Source organism: Rutidosis leptorrhynchoides, chromosome 3, assembly GCF_046630445.1.
Source record: "Rutidosis leptorrhynchoides isolate AG116_Rl617_1_P2 chromosome 3, CSIRO_AGI_Rlap_v1, whole genome shotgun sequence".
NCBI classification, from domain to species: domain Eukaryota; kingdom Viridiplantae; phylum Streptophyta; class Magnoliopsida; order Asterales; family Asteraceae; genus Rutidosis; species Rutidosis leptorrhynchoides.
In genome coordinates, this window is record NC_092335.1 from 668,281,487 (window position 1) to 668,305,050 (window position 23,564).

At 30.7% G+C, this 23,564-nt stretch overlaps 1 long non-coding RNA gene across 2 annotated transcripts; it reads left to right on the plus strand.

Annotated features, from left to right (window-relative positions):
* Window positions 1-423: 423 nt before the first annotated feature.
* Window positions 424-17,626, plus strand: LOC139899313 (uncharacterized). Of its 2 annotated transcripts, XR_011777414.1 has the most exons (4): window positions 424-731; window positions 1,474-1,523; window positions 16,328-16,417; window positions 17,310-17,626. It is a non-coding gene; the product is annotated as an uncharacterized lncRNA (long non-coding RNA). The 2 variants fall into 2 exon arrangements; XR_011777413.1 differs by lacking the exon at window positions 17,310-17,626 and having other exon boundaries at window positions 16,328-16,638.
* The last annotated feature ends 5,938 nt before the right edge of the window (window positions 17,627-23,564 follow it).

Below are 23,564 nucleotides of genomic sequence, written 5' to 3' on the forward strand. Positions count from 1 at the left end.
ATATAATTTTCATCAAATATTCGGAAAAAAATATTTACAGTTAAAGTTGACAAAAAATGACTTTAAAAAGTCAATAATCGACATTTATTGTGAGACGAATGGAATAGTAAACTATAAACGCAACTAGTGTCTTCATAAATAAAATTAAGACTAATCAAAGCAAGTAAATATCACTTGCAGTTTTGCTCAACTTTGTCCTCAATGCTATAGTCAGGATTATTTCATTAAATTTAGAGGTTTATGTTTTTAAAAAATAGACCATTTAACTTTTCAATGCATATCTCTACATCTTACAAAGCATGTGGCATATTGCCACATATCACACAGCCATTCACCTTTTCTCTTATCGCTTACATGTCACTATATTATTGGCTATATTAATCCACCTACTCAACCCTAATTGTACGACACATGGCAAAAAAAATCCCCCCATCGAAACATCGATTCATATTCAGTTGCTAATTGATCGGATCAAAACATCGATTCATGTTCACCATCGATTCATATTCAAAACATCGGCTTCTAAAGTTCAGATCACGATTCAATTGCCAATTGATCGGATCAACCACACAATGATGATTCAATCGAAAACGAAAATATGGCAATCAATTGTCCGACGATTGTGTTCCAGATTAAATCAGGCAGCGAACGATGAACGATTGGTCCAAACCGCAACGATTTAGGGTTTATATGCTAAATGGCGTCAATCATAGCACCAATCTGCAATTAAGGTAATTTCTTCAATTTCTTGCTCAATTAAAAACATTTTCATTGATTACGTTACGGTTGTTCTTCAAACTTATACAGATGGTGAACACAATCGATCTATGATTTTTCAATCTATGTTTAATTATGTATGTAACTATATGAAGAATATGTGTGTAATTTTTTTTAATGATTTTGGTTACTTTGTATGTTGATGAATTGTTGGTGTATACCCTAGTATTTTATTTTTTGGGAATTTTTAATGTTGATGAATTGATTTTGGGAATTTTGTATGTGCTCTGCAAATTCTGTTTTTTTAATCGATTGATTGATGTTAAATGAACCCTAAAATCATTTTGGTTACTTTAATTTTTTTAAGGTTATTGTACAAATCACACCTTTTTTGATTAAAAAGTTCCAATACAAATCACACCTGGTTCGTGTTATTTTAGGACTGACTGGGTTATGATTTTATTTTTGTTAAACTTCACTACAAGTGTATTTAACCAGGAAATCAATCATGTGATTATAATATTGATTTGGTACATAGCTTAAGGTAATTGAAGCTACATGCTATGCTGGCCAATTTTGTGGATATGATTAGAATGTTCCCATGGTAGATAAGATTGTAAATTACGTGTTAAAGAATCAAGCATCAATGCCGTATTAACCCAAAAGAAAATGTTATAGTTATGGATTTTCGAAATTGGATTATGATGGATATTACTGACTAACATTGGTGTTTCTGTATTTCCTCTCTTTATGCAGGTCATTGCATGAGTACTAGCATTGATAACTAATCCGATGTCCTTAAGCTGGTGAGCCAAATTTAACTTTTTTAGTTATTTATATCGTTCGTCGGTGTAAAGAAATGTCGCAAATTAGCACATATGTTTTCTTTTGAGATCTTTGAATTCATATATGATGATGGAGAAAGTATTTAATAGTATCATTATGTTACATACGAAATGCATCATGATCTATGTCACAGTGGGAAAATGGATCATATAATTCATAATTGTCTATTTGCCACCTCTTATACAAGGATATGTAAGTTGATGGTGGATGGAATTTATTAAATGAAGTATAATGGTGAACTACATGTGCATGAGTATAAAAAAGTATATAAGCTATGACATAGCTAACTGATGATGCGAAACGTAACCTTTATTTTGAACGGATTTGAGTTATTTTGTTACATGAATTGATTTCTTGTATATATGGTGTTTTAATGAATTCGGGTTGATTTCACACATATATAGGCAACTGGTCCTATCCGTGTAGTTTAGTTTATTGGTAAATCCGATTCGTTCCACAGGGAGATGGAGTGTTTAATGGTTTTTAATAGTCTTTGATGTCAAACTTAATTTAAAGGGGGTTTTGTATTTGGAATTTATAATATAACAATAATGGAAAATAACTTAACTAATTTACTTCATAAATAAATTTACAAAATTACAAGATTTAACTTAAAAAGGAACTAAATGAAATTATACTAATTATGATTCAACAATTTTATTACTAAATGATAATTAATTAAAACAATAATTTTTAATAAAACTATATGTTTAGAATTTTGTTTTAAGTAATTATTATATAAACTTATTTAAATTAACTAAATGACATTTTTAATAAAACTAATACAAATTAAAAGGAAATTAATTAATTAACTAATTATAAACTAGTTACAATTTATAAACTTATAATAATTAATACTAATTTTAAGATTAAAACATTTATTAAGGTATTTATAACCTAATTATAACCTAATATAAATTAATAAACTAATTATAATAATATTCTATTCAAAACCCTAATTTTGACCTAAATTATATGAAACCCTAAATTTTAACCTAAAATATATGAAACCCTAAATTTTAACCTAAACTATATGAAACCCTAAATTACATGATATGTTAATTATTCGGAGTGATATGTTTAATTATACGGAGTGATATTTTTTTTTTTAGTGAATAATAATAATACGTAAATAATAATGATAATAATGATTTTACAATATATAAAAATAGGAGTGTTTACTTAAATGTGTCACCCCTAGATCCATGGATTGTTTTAAGTTTAAGCTCGTATAAAAATGTTTAGTAATAAACTTATATTTTCCTTTCGAAAAAATATAAAGTTTTGACTAACTGAATTAAATCTAATTTTCACCGGATTTTATTTAGTTAGTTACTAGTCCCTAAGTGTTTAAATTGAGACCCAACCCAGTTTTGACCTTCGCCAAAACCCAAATCATAACGGTTTCCCTTTTTACAATTTCACTTTTATGTGACTAGTGATATTACCCAAACCACCGAACTTTATTTCTAATTTAGTGTTAGTAAATTATTCATAAAACTCGTCTAAATCACTTTTAATGTTGAAGCTTAATTTATATAAATAAAAATAACTTTCGTTATTTTTATCTCATAAATTAAGTGACAGGGGTTAAATATCCAATTACATAATAATGGTTCATTTAATTAGGCTCAATATTAAAAACACTTAAGTTACATTTTTATTTTACAAATGATAACAATCCATTTCACTAGGGGCTCTACATCTAAGCAAACACTAGGGAAATTAGCTACTCATTATACTAAGGAAAACATAAAAATAAAAATATACAAACATAATAATAACGATAAAAATTGATAACGATAATTTTAACGGAATATACTTACTAAAAATTCTTCACTTTCATTAACTTCAAACGGTAGAAAAATTACAATAACAACACCCTTTCACGCGTACAATAATACCCTTAATCACGAACAATACACCCTTAATATTTGAAACTATCTTAATCTTGAACTTTGAAAATTAATATGGAACTAAATTATACGGATTACTTGAAGTAAACAACGATAGTAGCTAAAAAAATGAGTTGTGATATCTTTTAGTTTGTATGTTGTATGGATGTTTTGAACTGTGTACTAACTCCTCTCTACCCCCTTCTTCTATCTCTGACTCTTCTCTTTTTATTCCCAAAAGCAGCAAAAGGTTGATTAAATAATTTAAGTTGATCTCGCAATAACAACCGAAAGTAGGAGAAGGTGGATGAATACAAATATTTAATTGTATTGTGCAGCTCAAATGTGATGATCTTGCATGCCACTTTCAATTATTTAAATTACATCTTGCCTAAAGTAACTCCATATGCATTTGTCGGTTCACCAAGAATAATAATATGGAGTAGTCTTCAATCCTAATATTAAAATTAACTTCTAACTCCATTATGATTGATATTATAATATTACACTTGAACTTCTTTTGATATTATAATATTTAGTGATTGATTGATATTCTTTTGATTGCTGGCCAAATGATACTATAATATTTTTGGCCTCTTTGAGATAATAATCGATTTAGCCGAATCTAAAATGCGTAGCTTGATGTTATGGTCGTTTGTTGCTCATTAGAATTCTTTATTGTATCTTCATTTTGATCTTTATATCATTGAAAATCCATAATAACATTTCATTCGACGCTTTGGACATTTTAACCAATTACAAACCAAAAATTACTCAAATACACATAAAATCATAACATTTAGGACCGATATTACGACTAAGAATATGTATGATTTGAGCAATATCAAATCCCCACACTTAAACCTTGCTTGTCCTCAAGCAATACTAAACTTACAAGAATCAAACATATCAAATCAATCCACACACTATTCTTTTTTTTTCTTTTCTCTTTTTTTTTTTTTTTTTTTTTTTTCTTTTTTTTTTTTTTTTTTTTTTTTTTTTTCACACACACACCACACGAATTGAAAACACACGCTTTATGAAACACATTGGAAACACTACACAATATTTATTGGATGACACGCACACTACACGAAATGAAATTCTGACAACAGAAACAAAGTTGAAACTCGTGATTAGGGTTTAAAAATTTGGATCCTTAGGGAAATTGGACCTTTGTGAAAACGTTTTATGATTTATATAAAATGTCATGCTAGTTTTTACACTAGACACGTTTTCCGGTTTTAACCTCAAATTCCGGTTGAGGGTAACTGAAAACCGAAGTCTCAGTCGGCGATTAGCAAGCTATTCGCCCCCATGATTGTAGTATCATGGAACTTGAAGCCAAATGTCCAAAAATAGTTTTACACAAATATAATTCATAAAATAGCATAAGTTTTAGAACAAAATTATATCGTGTCCAAATATCATCGGTGAACCATGAGTTTGCACACCTCAATTTGTTATGGCATATGTATGTTGACCGCGGTCAAACATAGATGCAGTTAATCTTTACGGAGATCATCCATCTGGGGATTAGATTCATTAGTCTTAAAAGCTAATTTGCAATGTGCCCCCCCATTGTACGAGACAGATCCATCTCATGGTTAGGATAAGTCTGACCACCAAAAACCCTGTTTGATGCTGAGGTTAGGTGGATTTCCAGCCGATTTTAGGGATGACTTTTCAAGATTTTTCGTCAACCTACAGCTGTTCTGGACTACATCTTCTAACATAAGTTAGCAAGTGTGTCAATTCGGAAGACTTTACTTCCTTACGGGATGGATTTGATTCATCCTCTATTACTCGTGATAATGGAATATTCAGGTTTATACATTCTGTAGCAATGATATCTGCAATAAACTTCAAAGAAACATGTGATAAATGGTTCTCAATATAAGGATTTATAAATTCTTTTTATAAATGGTTTTCTTTTATAAGTTTTAAACAAATAAACTTATGTATTTTTAATGTATGGAGACAACAATTTCGGTTTTTACACCTGATCTTTAATTGCTTGTAGTTACCTTAAAAATTGATTAGATACATTTGTTTAAAAATTTTCAAATTTTCATAAAAACCAATAACTTATTAGTTCTCGAGAATTTATATATTCCCACCCCACACTTAAGATTATGTAATGCCCTCATTACATAAAATCAGATAATAATGTATAAATTTGAGAAGACAAAAAGTGTAGAGTATTTGGAACTTCCTTTGTTAACCGATTTGGATTTTCAAATTGTTTTACCTATGATCATATCCAATGTTTGTATCACAATGTAATTTGATGTTTCGTTTCGTCTAATTGCATTTTCGTCTGTACCTGTCAAAACCATGTTAAAAACACACAAAATATGGGGTTTTAATTCAATCGTACAACACATTTTTTTACCCCACACTATATTTTCTTGCTAATATATAAAAAAATAAAAACATTATAATTTTCAATACACACCAAAAAAATTCTGTTATTACAAAATAATTTTTTTTCTTTTTATATATATATATATATATATTTTTTTATAACTTATAATCAATTAAATTTAAAATATCTTTTATAGATTTATATTTGTAACGGAAATTCGGTTTTTACACCTGTTCTTTATCCGTTTATAAATCTTAAAAATAAATTTATAAAATTCAATTCATTAATAGTTAAAGTTTTTAATGTTTTTCTGAAGACAAATTCAAAAATAAAATAAAAACACTCTATTTTTGTGTTAAAGATATTAACATTTTTAATTTTAGAATAAGTACATGAAAAATAAAAGTTTAAACAAATTAAAATACACTCTATATTTTTTTTTTTTATAACTTAAAATCAATTGAATCTTAAAATATCTTTTAAAAATTTATATTTGTAACGGAAATTCGGTTTTTACACCTGATCTTAATCCGTTTATAAATTTTTAAAGTCAATTTATAAAATTCAATAAATTAAAAGTTTAAAGTTTTTATAGTTTTATCGAAAATAAATAAAATAAAAACAAGTACATGAAAAATAAAAATTAAAATAAATAAAAATTCACTCTATTTTTGTTATATACCCTTAAATCAACTAATTTTCAAACTTAAAACTTTGTTTCCTATCGTCTAGGTAGAGATTAATTTCGGTTGTCAAACCTATCATTATCCACGACAAAGATTTACAAGTTATATATTTTTACGGTTATTGATAAAAAGGTATATTTTTGCAATCTACTATAGACTTTTAGAATTTAACAAATACTCTGTACAATTTTGAAGAATGAAAATTCAGTTGTGACACCTAACATTTTCATTTTCAAAGAAACAAGTTAAACTCAAGGCGTTTCACCTTAATTTAGTAGAAAGATTTTTTTTTTTTTTTTTTTTATTTTGTTTTCGTGATTTACTATTTAAATGATATCTTAAAAATTTAACAATTAATTTCGTGCAATTTGAACAACAATAATTCAGTTTTAACACTTTAACATTATCGTTTTCAATGAAAACAGGTTAAATTCAAGTTTAATCAATTTTAAATAGTAGATCTTTTTATAAAACTCACTGCAAACAAATATAAACCAAAATACACACAAAATAAAAAATAAAAATAAAATATGCACATACATACAATCGACGAGAAAAAGAATTAGATAGTGAACCCACGTTGACTCGCCTCGTAGTCGAGTCGTGAAATTTCGCTTCCCATTGCCTCGTAGGCGTAACCTCGTGGGTTTAAGAGGTTTTCTTCTAAACATTTGAAAGGCCCTTCTCGGCATAAAGTTACGTACTCGAAATTAGAGTCCGTTTGGTTCTTTGGGCAATCTCCGGAGTGAGCCGGTTTTCCACATTTTTCACATTTACCCAATTGACGTGCTCGACGTCTCTTAGCGCATTTTGATTTGCCTTTTCCATAATTTTTCTCATTATAATCTTGTCTCTCTTCTTTTCTCGTCGCATCGCATCTTTTCTTAATATCTAACACCACATCCCTTGGTAAAATCTTATCGCACATTAAAATGAAATGGTTGTAGATATATTGACTCCGCATCTTGAAAATAAAAAAATAAATACAAACCAAAAGAAATTAAAAAGGTAGAATGGAGGGAGAAGACTAGTTCTTTAGGGTCTGCTAGGGAAAGACCAATCTAACCCCACTCTTAAAGATAAAAAATAATACAAATCGAGAATGGAGTTTAAAACCTTAGAGTTACCCTGAATTTATTTGTCCTTAGGGTAGAATGTGACTTCGTCTCTTTCCGTAGTGTTGATTCCGTCAAAGTATAACTTGAGTCTGTGTCCGTTCACCTTGAAAGTTCCACCGTGCTTGCTATATAACTCTGCATATCCAGATGGAAAAACTTGTTTTATTATATATGGCCCAGTCCATCGGGATCTTAGTTTCCCAGGTGAAAACTTAAAACGTGATTGGAAGACTAATACTTTATCTCCCTGTTCAAATTCTTTCTTTTCTTTTAATCGTGCATCGTGCCATCTTTTAGTTTTCTCTTTATATGTTTTAGAGTTTTCATATGCTTGTAGTCTTAATTCATCTAATTCATTAAGTTGTAAGAATCGGTTTTCTCCGGCTTGCACAAGGTCGGTGTTACATTCTCTTAAAGCCCAATATGCCTTGTGTTCGACTTCGACAGGTAGATGACATGCCTTACCATAAACTAATCGGAAAGGTGTAGTACCAATTGGCGTTTTAAATGCGGTTCTAAATGCCCACAGCGCATCATCTAGCTTTCGATGCCAGATTTTTGGATTGTTTTTTACCGTTCTTTCTAAAATTCGTTTAAGACCTCGATTCGTGTTTTCAACTTGGCCACTCGTTTGAGGGTGGTAAGAAGTTGAGAAACGATGATTAACTCCGTACTTTTTAAGCACTTTCTCGAGTAATTGATTTGTAAAATGAGTTCCACGATCACTGATTAATGCCTTTGGAATCCCAAAACGTGAGAAAAGGTTTTTAAGAAAGCTGACAACAACTCGAGCATCGTTAGTGGGTAGGGCTTTTGCTTCAGCCCATTTAGAAACGTAATCGACTGCTACGAGAATGTATTTACATTTGTTAGAAGCGGGGAATGGACCCATGAAGTCAATACCCCAAATGTCAAATACTTCGCATACTAGGATGCTTTGTTGTGGCATTTCGTCTCTCTTGGAGATATTTCCAGATCTTTGACAAGAATCACATGTTTTAACCATGTGGTGTGCATCTTTGAAAATAGTTGGCCAATAAAAGCCTGAGTCAAAGACCTTTTTAGCTGTATAGCTAGGTCCGAAATGACCACCAGCTGGGCCTTGATGACAGTGCTCCAATATTTGTTGAGCTTCTTTACCATATACGCATCGGCGGATAACTTGATCGGCTCCTATTCGAAAAAGATTAGGGTTTTCCCAGAAGTAAAACTTTAAGTCAGCAAAGAATTTCTTCTTTTGCTGGTACGTTTGGTTTTTAATTAATACTCCTGCAGCAAGATAGTTTGCAAAATCAGCAAACCATGGAACTTCAAATTCGGTTTCTATTCTCATTAGAAACTCATCGGGAAAAGTGTCATGAATAACTGACTCGTCTAGTTTTTCTAGGTCGGGATTCTCAAGACGAGACAAGTGATCAGCAGCGAGATTTTCAGCACCCTTTTTATCCTTGATTTCTATATCAAATTCTTGTAAGAGAAGAATCCAACGTATTAATCTAGGCTTTGCATCTTGTTTCTTGAACAAGTACTTTAGGGCTGAATGATCGGTAAAAACAATCGTTTTGGATAACACAAGATACGATCTAAATTTATCGAAAGAAAATACAATTGCAAGGAGTTCTTTTTCGGTAGTTGTATAGTTAATTTGTGCTCCTGTTAGTGTTTTACTTGCATAATATATTGGTTGAAATTTCTTATCTTGGCGTTGTCCTAAAACGGCTCCTAGTGCGAAATCACTAGCATCACACATTAGTTCGAATGGTTTGGACCAATCGGGAGATACTATGATAGGTGCATTCGTAAGTTTATCTTTTAGAATGGAGAAAGCTTGTAAGCATTCGTCATTGAAATCGAATGTACTATCTTTCTCAAGAAGTTTAGTCATGGGTCGAGCGATTTTGGAAAAGTCCTTTATGAATCGTCGATAGAATCCCGCATGACCTAAGAAACTACGAATTCCTTTAACGTTAGTTGGAGGAGGAAGCTTTGAGATTACATCAATCTTAGCTTTGTCTACTTCCATTCCATCTCGAGAAATCTTGTGTCCTAAAACAATGCCTTCCTTCACCATGAAGTGGCATTTTTCCCAATTTAAAACAAGATTTGATTCTTCACAACGAATTAACATTCGCTCGAGGTTTGAAAGGCATGAATCGAAGGAGTCTCCAAAAACAGAGAAATCGTCCATGAAGACTTCCATACTTCCTTCTATCATGTCATGAAATATTGCCATCATACACCTTTGGAAGGTGCCTGGCGCATTGCATAATCCGAACGGCATTCGTCGGTATGCGAAGGTACCAAATGGACAAGTAAAAGTTGTCTTGTCTTGGTCTTTTGGATCAATGGGAATTTGAAAATAACCGGAGAATCCATCAAGGAAACAATAGTACTCTTTTCCCGCTAAACGTTCTAGCATTTGGTCAATATAAGGAAGTGGGAAATGATCTTTCCTTGTGGCGTCATTTAAACGACGGTAGTCTATACAGACTCTCCAACCAGTGACTGTCCTCGTAGGAACGAGTTCATCTTTATCATTAAGGACGACAGTTGTACCCCCTTTCTTGGGTACTACTTGAACAGGACTAACCCACGGACTATCGGATATAGGGTATATTAACCCGGCATCAAGTAACTTGATAACCTCCTTCTTGACAACTTCTTTCATGTTAGGGTTTAACCTTCGTTGTCTTTGTACCACGGGTTTAAAATCTTCTTCCATTAGAATCTTATGAGTACAATAAGCTGGGTTAATCCCAGGAATATCGGTTGTTTTCCAAGCAATTGCCCTTTTGTGAGCTTTTAGAACGGACATTAACCTACCCTTTTCGTCATCGGAGAGTTTTGATGAAATTATAACGGGTAATTGTGACGTACCTTGGAGATAAGCATACTCCAAATGTTCCGGTAATTCTTTAAGTTCTAAGGTTGGTGGTTCTTCCAAGGAAGATTTTATTCGGAACCTATTACCATCGGTAATTTCTTCAAAGGGTTCATCTTCCTTGAGAATTTCTTCCTCAATGTCATCTTCATCGATGACTACCTTCAACAATTCTTCAAGTTCAACCTCGACATCAAATTCTTCACTTTCACCCGTCGAGGTTAAATCCGAGGTGTCTACATTTAGTAATTCTTGCAATTCTTTTTCAACACAACAATCCACAATGTCTACCTTATAAACTTCGTCATCGGAGGAGATAGGTTGTTTCATAGCTTTATCAATGTTTAAGGTAACTCTATCTTCCCCTATACCTAGACTAAGTTTCTTATCTTTAACACGCACAATCGCGTCGGCGGTATTTAGAAAAGGTCGCCCTAGAATTAAGGGAACCTTGCTATCTTCTTCCATTTCAAGGACAACGAAATCGGCAGGAAAGATTAAATGATTAACTTTAACCGGTAGGTTTTCGGCAATACCAATAGGATAGTTAAAAGTTCTATCGGCTAGGCGTATACACATCCTAGTTGGTTTTAGATCACCTAGGTTTAATTTTAAGTACAAGGAGTGTGGCATAAGATTAATACTTGCCCCTAAGTCAGCTAATGCATCGTACATTACTGAATCTCCCATCAGACACGGAATAATGAAACTACCAGGATCTCCAAGTTTCGGTGGCATCTTTTGCTTTTGCAAAATTGCTGAGCATTCCTCATTGAGGAATGTGGTTGAAACTTCTTCATATTTACCTTTATCGGCTATGAGATCCTTGATAAACCTTCCATAATTTGGCATACCCGCAAGAACATCTACAAGTGGTACATTGATACAAATTTGCTTAATCATTTCGGAAAACTTGTTGTACTGTGCTTGTAATTTATCTTTCTTCAAACGTTGTGGGTATGGAATTGGATGTTTGTATTCTTTTAATGGCGGTTGAGTTTTAGGTGCACTTGTGGTTGGCACTTTATCCTCTTCCACGGAAGACTCTTTTTCGTTAGGAATAGAAACACGAGCAGGAGGTTTTGGAATATCGGGGTTAATGGTTAACCCACTTTTCGTAGTTATGGAATTTACTTGCTCATTCCTTGTTTGACTGTTGTTGGGATTCACTTGAGTATTTGAGGGGAGAGTACCAGGCGGTCTCTCTGCTAGTAACTGTGAAATCCTTCCAACATCTCTTTCTAAATTCTGAATCGTAGCTTGTTGATTTCGAATTTGCTGATTTTGAAGTTCCGCGGTTTGCTCGTTCCTAACCATAAAATCTCTCAAGAGATCTTCTAAACCGGATTTCTTCTCGGGTTGTGGTTGTGTAAGTGCTAATTGTTGTGGTTGTGGTTGATTGTGTTGGAAATTATTTTGATAAATTCGTTGAGGTTGATTACGGTTGTTTAGGTTATTATAACCTGGTGGTGGATTTCTTTGAATTTGATTTTGATTTTGATTTGGGTAATTTCGGTTATTTTGGTAACCTGGATTTTCACCTTGATAGTTATTGTTATTTTGATAGTTATTATTATTTGATCCTGAAGGTCCTCCTACTTGATAGCTGTTGATGGGAGGATATCTTCGGTTGTTTGCTTCTATAGTTGGAAAATCGCTAAAGTTCATTTCACCTTTTCGTAAGTAACCTAAGAAATTTGCTTGCTCTTCCATTGTTGCTTGATTACAATCTTTAGTAAGATGGGGACCTTGGCATAGTTCACATCCTACCCTAATAGCATGCATTTCCTTGGTTACTTTCTCGATTTGCCTTGCTTGATTTGCTATTTGAACTTTTAAAGAAGCAATTTCATCATTACTTTCAATACTAGCAACATTTGATGATCTAGAAAATTCTATTTCTTGATGCCAATTATGAGAATGGGAGGCTAAATCAGCAATGATTGTGTGAGCGTCTTCAGGTGTTTTCTTCATGATCGAACCTCCAGCTGCAACATCTATATCTTTTCTAGTTGTCACATTGACTCCTTTATAGAATATTTGGACCTTTTGGAATGTATTCAACCCGTGTTGAGGACATATTCGAAGCATTTTATTGAATCGGGTCCAAGCTTCATAAAGAGTTTCATTAGGCTTTTGTTTAAAGTGATTTATGTCACTTTGTAATTTTGCTGCTTTTGAAGCAGGAAAGAATTCTGACAAAAATTTATCCATCATATCATTCCAGTTTTCAATATATCCTTCTGGTAATGAGTCTAGCCAATCCCTTGCATCATCTTTTAATGACCATGGAAAGATTTTTAAACATGCAACTTCATCGGTTACATCTTTGATTTTGAAAAGCTTGCAAATGCTTACAAACTTACGAAGATGCTCGTTAGCATCCTCATTTGGGGCTCCACCGAATTGACATGTATTAGTTACCATGTGTAAAAATTGACCTTTTATTTCAAAGCCATCACTCATCGTGGGTTGGATGATTGCGTGGCCTTGACCTTTTCTTGTGGCCTTCATTAATGCTTCCATCGTTTGATTTGTATCAGCCATTTCTTCTTCTTCTTTAATAATCGGCTCTATGATTGGTTGAATTATTGGTTCAGAGTCGGATTCTAAGGAAAGTGACTCTAAATTTTTAGCAAGAGATTCTACTTCTTGAGCTCTTAAGCGTTCGTGGAATTTTCTTTCGGGCTCAGGATGTGAAGGAGTTAATTTAGCGTTGGAGGAACGTAAGTTCATACATTAATTTTTATTACAATACTAAAGGTTTACCTAAGGTTACCTACTTGTTTCTTTGGGAAATTGTACAAAGAACTAAAGGATTTATTCAAAAACTTTGAACTTTCTTGGAAATGAATTTCCTCGAGAGGATCGAATAACATAAAAACAATGATAAAAACCCTTAAACAAACAGATTTTCCTTCTGATTTTGCCCACGTTTCGAATAGCCAAAAGATGCAGCAGAGGGGCAGGATCCTTCAAAGACCAATAAAATTGGTGATCCAACAACCCGGTCCACGTACAAATCCAACTACTACTACGAACCAGAGAAATTATCTATTTATTTAACTGCCAACTCCCCGGCAGCGGCGCCAAAAAGTTGATGATGCGAAACGTAACCTTTATTTTGAACGGATTTGAGTTATTTTGTTACATGAATTGATTTCTTGTATATATGGTGTTTTAATGAATTCGGGTTGATTTCACACATATATAGGCAACTGGTCCTATCCGTGTAGTTTAGTTTATTGGTAAATCCGATTCGTTCCACAGGGAGATGGAGTGTTTAATGGTTTTTAATAGTCTTTGATGTCAAACTTAATTTAAAGGGGGTTTTGTATTTGGAATTTATAATATAACAATAATGGAAAATAACTTAACTAATTTACTTCATAAATAAATTTACAAAATTACAAGATTTAACTTAAAAAGGAACTAAATGAAATTATACTAATTATGATTCAACAATTTTATTACTAAATGATAATTAATTAAAACAATAATTTTTAATAAAACTATATGTTTAGAATTTTGTTTTAAGTAATTATTATATAAACTTATTTAAATTAACTAAATGACATTTTTAATAAAACTAATACAAATTAAAAGGAAATTAATTAATTAACTAATTATAAACTAGTTACAATTTATAAACTTATAATAATTAATACTAATTTTAAGATTAAAACATTTATTAAGGTATTTATAACCTAATTATAACCTAATATAAATTAATAACCTAATTATAATAATATTCTATTCAAAACCCTAATTTTGACCTAAATTATATGAAACCCTAATTTTTAACCTAAAATATATGAAACCCTAAATTTTAACCTAAACTATATGAAACCCTAAATTACATGATATGTTAATTATTCGGAGTGATATGTTTAATTATACGGAGTGATATTTTTTTTTTAGTGAATAATAATAATACGTAAATAATAATGATAATAATGATTTTACAATATATAAAAATAGGAGTGTTTACTTAAATGTGTCACCCCTAGATCCATGGATTGTTTTAAGTTTAAGCTCGTATAAAAATGTTTAGTAATAAACTTATATTTTCCTTTCGAAAAAATATAAAGTTTTGACTAACTGAATTAAATCTAATTTTCACCGGATTTTATTTAGTTAGTTACTAGTCCCTAAGTGTTTAAATTGAGACCCAACCCAGTTTTGACCTTCGCCAAAACCCAAATCATAACGGTTTCCCTTTTTACAATTTCACTTTTATGTGACTAGTGATATTACCCAAACCACCGAACTTTATTTCTAATTTAGTGTTAGTAAATTATTCATAAAACTCGTCTAAATCACTTTTAATGTTGAAGCTTAATTTATATAAATAAAAATAACTTTCGTTATTTTTATCTCATAAATTAAGTGACAGGGGTTAAATATCCAATTACATAATAATGGTTCATTTAATTAGGCTCAATATTAAAAACACTTAAGTTACATTTTTATTTTACAAATGATAACAATCCATTTCACTAGGGGCTCTACATCTAAGCAAACACTAGGGAAATTAGCTACTCATTATACTAAGGAAAACATAAAAATAAAAATATACAAACATAATAATAACGATAAAAATTGATAACGATAATTTTAACGGAATATACTTACTAAAAATTCTTCACTTTCATTAACTTCAAACGGTAGAAAAATTACAATAACAACACCCTTTCACGCGTACAATAATACCCTTAATCACGAACAATACACCCTTAATATTTGAAACTATCTTAATCTTGAACTTTGAAAATTAATATGGAACTAAATTATACGGATTACTTGAAGTAAACAACGATAGTAGCTAAAAAAATGAGTTGTGATATCTTTTAGTTTGTATGTTGTATGGATGTTTTGAACTGTGTACTAACTCCTCTCTACCCCCTTCTTCTATCTCTGACTCTTCTCTTTTTATTCCCAAAAGCAGCAAAAGGTTGATTAAATAATTTAAGTTGATCTCGCAATAACAACCGAAAGTAGGAGAAGGTGGATGAATACAAATATTTAATTGTATTGTGCAGCTCAAATGTGATGATCTTGCATGCCACTTTCAATTATTTAAATTACATCTTGCCTAAAGTAACTCCATATGCATTTGTCGGTTCACCAAGAATAATAATATGGAGTAGTCTTCAATCCTAATATTAAAATTAACTTCTAACTCCATTATGATTGATATTATAATATTACACTTGAACTTCTTTTGATATTATAATATTTAGTGATTGATTGATATTCTTTTGATTGCTGGCCAAATGATACTATAATATTTTTGGCCTCTTTGAGATAATAATCGATTTAGCCGAATCTAAAATGCGTAGCTTGATGTTATGGTCGTTTGTTGCTCATTAGAATTCTTTATTGTATCTTCATTTTGATCTTTATATCATTGAAAATCCATAATAACATTTCATTCGACGCTTTGGACATTTTAACCAATTACAAACCAAAAATTACTCAAATACACATAAAATCATAACATTTAGGACCGATATTACGACTAAGAATATGTATGATTTGAGCAATATCACTAACATTACTAAATGATTACCAAATGAATTTGTTGTAGTCTTTACTCCCGTGCACAAAAGATTTCTAAATGTGGTTCAAGAACTAATGGGTAATGGCATTTGAGGCTTTCTTGTATAGGCATTTTTGTAACTTACTGAAATAGTGGTTTGTAAACTCGATCAGAAGAATATTATACAATGGGTTATTTGCATTGAGCTCATGATACGTTTCATTAATGCAGGACGTTTGACTGTTGATATTAAAAAATATGCCATTCATCATAGGTAATCTAAACTGGATGCTTTACCTCCAAATTGTGCACTGTAAGGAGCATATTCATGCACAACAATTGGTCATGTCTCAGTGCTTAGAAGGTATTAAGCATTTCCCTACTCTACTGAATTGATCTTAAATTGAGTACACAATCCGCAGGGGCTCGATGATTATGCAATTCTCGCTAGCCAAGAAGTTATATGAAATTAGAGTCGAACTTCATTATATTTGTTAGGGATCCACATCCACCTTTATATTTTATCTTAATAATATCATATTGTGTATGTAATCCGGTTAGTGTATGTGAATTAAAAGCCTTTAGATGAGTTGTTGTTTAAGAAGGTTAGTAATGCAGATAAAACTGGTGGTTAATCAATAAGCTGTGTATTTTATGTAGCATTAATTATCCTGGTATGGTATAAAAGTGAAAAATTGGTTATGATTACGTTTATTCAGTAATTGTTCCATCCGATTAAAAATGAAATCCTTTTAAGCTGATTGAGTACGATGACTAACTATTTATCTTTTTGATAATTTTACTTTTATTTTCATCTGACTTTGTTCACTATAATGTTTTTAGTTTTTCACTGCTACAACTTCCTATAGTATATAAAATCTACATCTTGAAATGTTTTTTGAATAGCCATGTAACGCACGGGCTCAAATATTACTTGTGTATAATTTAGCCGAAAAGAAGCAAAGCGTGATCCAATGCCCTGAAGTTGCGATTGAAAGTTGAGTGTTTGAAGTAAACACAAGTGGGGTAGTTTATCTCAGTATAAAGTTTCTGCATTTGGTGTTTGAATGTGTGGTGAAATTAATGATTTCGACTTGAAACCACTTTTATTTTTCAGGGTTTAGTTTATGTTGAATGTTATATGTTTGATTTTTTAGCAATTACTATCCGTTCTATTGTTCGAGTATAACCACGTGATTATGGGTTTATGCCTTGCAATACTTGAGACAATAATTGTATCTTGATGATTAATACAGAGTTGATTCTTGGATCATGGACGTATTTGGTGTTTCAAGGGAGTACAGATTTGAAGATATACAAATTTACAAGAATAAACAAAAGAATTTTGATAGATTTTGAAATACAAATTATAATAGACCTTTTGTTTTATAGGTTTTTTAATTGTAATTGTCATTGGTATGGTTATTTTTGGTATTATACTTATGGGTATAGGATAGGTCATAGCTCAAAAAATATTAGCTTAGACAATCATGATGTTCGTGTTTAAGATGTTCATTGAAAACATCTCATCGGGTATACCTGTTGTTGTAAAATGTTTCTTTTTGTTCTATTGGATTTTTCTAGGGGTCTCGTCCGTTTATCCAAAAAATAAAAAATAATGCAGATATATATCTTTCAATGGATGATGAGGTATTATCTTTTTTATTACTTTCTAATGGATGAGGAGGTATCATGATATTCATTCTATTAAATGAGGAGGTATCATTTTTTTTTATCACTCTGTGTTATTATAATTAAAATATATATTTGTGTTACTTTCTGTTATTATATCTAAATATGGGCTTGATTTAAATTAAATTTTTTATTTCACTTTATATTAATGTATAAACTTTGAATCTATGCCTTGGTGATATTGCTTGATGGAAAAATGAATTTCATCTCATTTACTTATGAGTCAGTGTGTTTATCTAAACCGGGTCAAGTTCGTCACTTGGCAGTTGGCACACCCATTTCGATGCCAAAATTCTATTTTACATTATATTCATGTTCAGAAAGAACAGTTCTTACATGTATATATTTACTTTTGAACATCGTGATTTTTACCCATTTAGTTTTTTTTTTTTTTTCTTTTGAACTTTTTGTGCAAAAAATGAATTTCATGTTAATTTTCATTTACTTTTGAACATTGCAATTTTGACCCCTTACTTTTAATTTTGTTTTGACCTTTTCGTCATTGTAAAAATAGGCTATCACAATTTGATTGTGAATATATCAAATAGTACAACTACTATTGCAACAACAAATAGTATAAGACTAACACTGTTAGTCTGTAGACTTGGGCTAATACACCAAATAATACTACAACTACTACCGCAACAAAAGGTTATTATGTTCTACATTGAGCAAAATGTTACTATAATATATCTTAAACTAATTTATTTGGGTGATATTAGACCCTTATGTTTTGCTCAATATTATATTGATTGCTTTCATCGTTTTAATTGTGTAATACAGGTATTCGATGCTAATAGTAATGCATTCAAATACTATTATGTTTATTTCATTCACAATGATACTTGTCATACTCTCTTTATCGTATCGTTAATTAATATAACATATACGTTTTCAGTTTGTTTGATTAACACGGGCTCTTAAAGGCCAGTAATAATATAAAGTAAAAGATACGGAGTATAATATTATTAAAAAATGTATTAGTAAAAAAATCAAAACAATAGTACTATTTTATTTTCAAATAATTATCATCTCATAACATCTATAACAACCAAAAACCGTATGTTCATGTACCCGATAAAAATCTTCTCTAAAAATTATTTAATATGATTGGTCATGTTATAGAATTTGTGAGGAAGAAAACTACAAAGTCACCATTAATTATATTTATTTACTCATAAAAATTTACATGAGAGAATCTTAAACCTTGTATACCTCTCAAAAAGTTAGTAATCTCTCTCATGGCACATATACTAAAAAAAAATAATAAAAAAACATAACTTTAAAAAAAAAAAAAACTTATGTTCCTATTCCTCTCAAAAAATAAGTCATCAACTCTTTCATCAAATTAGACTATATAATACTCCATCCGTCTCATCTTAAGTGTCCACTGTTAACTTACTTTTCAAAGTCTTTATTTGTCAACTTTAACCGTAAATATTTTAATTTGTGCTATATGGTATTTGATGGAACTTATATGAATAAATTGAGTTTTAAATGTGTTTTCAATCCAAATAGTTTTTATCAAGTATTATATAACACAAATAAAAATATTTAAGGTCAAAGTTGACAAAGAAAGACTTTGAAAAGTCAACGGTGGACACTTAAGATGGGACGGAGGGAGTATGAATTTAAACTTTTAATCTTAAAGACATCCACAATTATACAATTTGAGTCTCATAGGTATTAGAGCACGAGGTGTCTGTGTCTCTTTGCCAAGGTCAATTTCGGTGTCTAAAATGGAAGCCGAAATTGACTGACAGTCACATGGGTGGAGGTGTCCACAGTGTTTATTTCAGTGTCCATTTCGTTGTCCATTTTTTTATATTATTTATTAATACTTTTTAATTATTAAACATTGTTTTTTTTATAGATTTTGAAAAAGAAAAAAAAAATCAAACAAAATAAATATTTAAATATAAAATGATAGGAAACAAAGTATATATAGATACTGATATAGATATTGATATAGATAATAATTAAATGAGTTTTAAATATATCACTTGTACGTACAACATAAACATTTGTACATTTATATCATCTCTTCCTCCTTCATCTTCAACCCATCTCCCCTCCTCAAAACCCTAAAAAGTGTTGAATCTTATTTCACCATGGAGTCCAAAAAGAAGAAAGAAAAAATAAAAAAGCTGAGGGAGTTAACGGCTATATAATTTGAATTTCAAGCAAGAAAACCACCGTCTCTACCCCGACGTTGAATCACCGCGAGCTCGACGCCGGGCCGGTGCCGTACCGACCGTCGATCCCGGCGTCAGTTGAGGGAGACGGTGAAATCGACTGCAGGCACGGAGAGCTCTTATGTGTCAAATTGTATAGATGCAAATCAACATTATAATATTACTTTCATAAATCGTAAAAGCACATATCATTAAATCGAGTATCATTGTATCAACATATCATAAATAATTAATAGAATCGAGAGAGATAATTCATATTAATTCAAAAATGTACATTGATTTTTTTACAAACATCAATAACTATAATTTAAGTTTTTGTTTACGTGTCTATCTGTTATCGTAAAAACGAGACGAATTAGTTTTGTGGCCTTTTCCCTATATTTTTTAGATTTTTTAGATGTATTTGACTTGCATTTCCTCTTGTTCGAATAAACAAAACAAAACAAAGTTTCATTTTACCTATTTGACTGTTTGTTCGAATGAAAATCAAGATTTTTTTTTTTTTGCTCTTTTGTCAAATGCGTATGAAAACCAAACAAAAGAAATGGTTTGTATTTGTTTCATCCTTTACTCCAATCGCAAAGTATACTCTAAGATGTCTCTACCTATTGTAACCATATGATACATCATTTGAGCATTGCTATATGTTATAGTCTAGCATGTCACCTGAATTTGCTCCAATTTGTCTGTAAAATTTTGTTGTAATCATTATTAATCTTTTTTTATGACAAGCTAACACATTTAACATGAAATTTACACGAATATATACAAATATGTCTACACACACGTAAAGAATAACTCACAGCCTCTTGATTGTAACATTTCGCACGATACCGCTAGATCAATGGTTATTTTATACATCTTTTATGCAATTCTATTATTTCTAGCCTTTAAAAAAAAATTTATAATCATTTAAAAAACACTCTTCACACTAACTTAATAGTAACTATGTAAACCATCACATATAATAAACATGAGTTAATCTGATTAGATCACATATATTTATGAAAAAATATTGTGATTCTTTAATTAACATGAACATTAAAAACATTATTTGTTTGTTGTTTACCCTATATGGTATGTATGTATAATTGCTTTATTGTATTGAAGAATGACACTTGTTAACTAAAGGGTTTCTGGCGTAACGATATCAAGGGGTATGCATGTATAATTGTTTTGTTGTTTTGTAGAATGACACTTGTTAACTGCGGAAGATAATCGCGTGAATAGTTTAGTGCTTCTAGATGATCTCAAACTGATTTTTTTTTTTTAAAAAGAGTGACACTTCATAAATCAATTAAGAAACAAAGCTATTGAACAATGTGCCAATAAAAACAACCGTTGCCACTATATCACATGTAAATGCAAGGATATGGTAATTAAAAGTTTATACAGCTAAGATATGAATATAACACACGATAATATTACGTTTTGAATTTAAATACACATAAGAACAAAAATAAATACCTAAGGAATGTAAATAATGTGACAACATGATCACATAAATTGTGGGATTCGGACTCATTCCCAATCAATCCACCATTTTCTTTGAAAAATTTTCCTTTAATTTCTCCTTAGCAAACACAAACAAATCAAAAGTAACAATGAATTTTTTCACTCGTGCCATAACAATGACCAGAACTATGTTGTGTATGTTATTGATAATGCAATTCAGTTCGAAAGTTATCGGAGAAGTGTACAAAGTTGGTGATTCGACCGGTTGGACATCGAATGCCAACTCCAGTTACACAAATTGGGCATCTTCTAAGACTTTTCGTGTCAAGGATGTTATTTGTAAGTACTTTTTTTTTTTTTTTTTTTTTTTTTTATCATGTTTCGAGTTTAGTTGTATTGTCTCAGATTTGATTGATTAAGATATCGATAGAGAATTGTAAAGATCAAAACTTATTTCTTATTCCAGATTAAAAACGATTAGATATATACTAGTTTACATGTTAATTGCATACATCAACTTTACTTTTTACAAAGTGAAACTAACACCATAAAAATCCGTATGAATGTATCAAAACCAGCTCGATTTAAGGAGGTGTTTGATGTATCATTTTATAACATTTATTATTATTATTATTATTATTATTATTATTATTACATATTACATATTACATATACTATAACTATTATATTTATTTATATTTAATTTCATATTTATTTTTAATTTTTAATTTTAATATTATAAAATAATGGTTTTTTAAGTAACATATATATCCTATACTCATCGGAATAAAGGTGACAGCCCATTTAAAATTACTTTATTTTCATTGACGAGGAAATTATCAATATTTGTATTACATTTTATAACTTGTTCTTCTTTTCTAACAAGTAATATATTCATTCATAGACATGTATAATTTCCTAAACTTCTTAATTTACTAATTACTATTTGATGTGACAGTGTTCGAGTACAACGCAACTACTAACAACGTGATACAAGTGACCCACGACGAATTTCGAACGTGCAACACATCGGCCCCAAAGAGAATGTTCAACTCTGGCAACGACTCGTTCACAATTAACGCACCGGGCCATTACTACTTCACTAGCAACTTTTCGGGTCATTGCAAAGCTGGTCAAAAACTGGATGTTAGAGTCCTCAAAAACCCACCACCAAGCCCAACTGTCACCCCTAGCTCAAGCCCAAGCCCAAGCCCGAGCCCGAGCCCATCAAATGATGAGTCAACTGCAGTAGCACCTAGCCCATCAAAAAATGCGGCATCGACACATGATCTGCAGTTGTTGTTTACCATTTTTATGTCCGTAACTGGTATTGTAGGCTTGTTTCTTGGTTGTGTTTAGAAAGGGAACAGTGGCTAACTAGAAGTCTAGCATTTTGTTTTGATCTACTTATTAAAATTAATATTAAATACTCCGTATTATTAATTAATATATCATAATAAAATTAAAATCCTAAAAGCTACATCTTCGTGTATGTTTCATCTTATTGGTTATGTATGTCCTAGTTTTGCGTTATTATTACTAAAGTACTTTAAAGTAATCATTATTATAAAAAAAAAAAAAAAAAAATCAGATATGTGCATGTCGATTCACATGATCGGGTATTTTACAAAATAGACTTGACCTAATGAGGATGTTGTGATTTTTATATAAATTAAGAGCAAGTGTCCAACTATCCAATTGTGTAAATTTACAAGATACTCCTGTGAAGAAAATTTTATCCTCGTGCAATTTTTATCTAGAGTAATTTCCTTTGAAATTATGGTTATTCTTATCTTATATGAGTAATGCTATATATATATATATATATATATATATATATATATATATATATATATATATATATATATATATATATATATATATATATATATATATATATATATATATATATATATATATATACTAGCCTTGAAGAGCCCGTGCGTTGCACGGAGGGCCCTATAAAGACTAAGTATAAGATTGGTAGAAACAGAATCAGTAGTAACTATATATATGTATGACCGTACCACTATTTTATGCAACATTTTGATCATTAACTGGACCTTGTCATCATGTAATCCAGCATCCTCAAATGCTGAGAAAGCACCAGCAAACAACACTTCAGCTCACTGCACAAGTTATTTTAACAATTAAAAAATTCCCATAAGA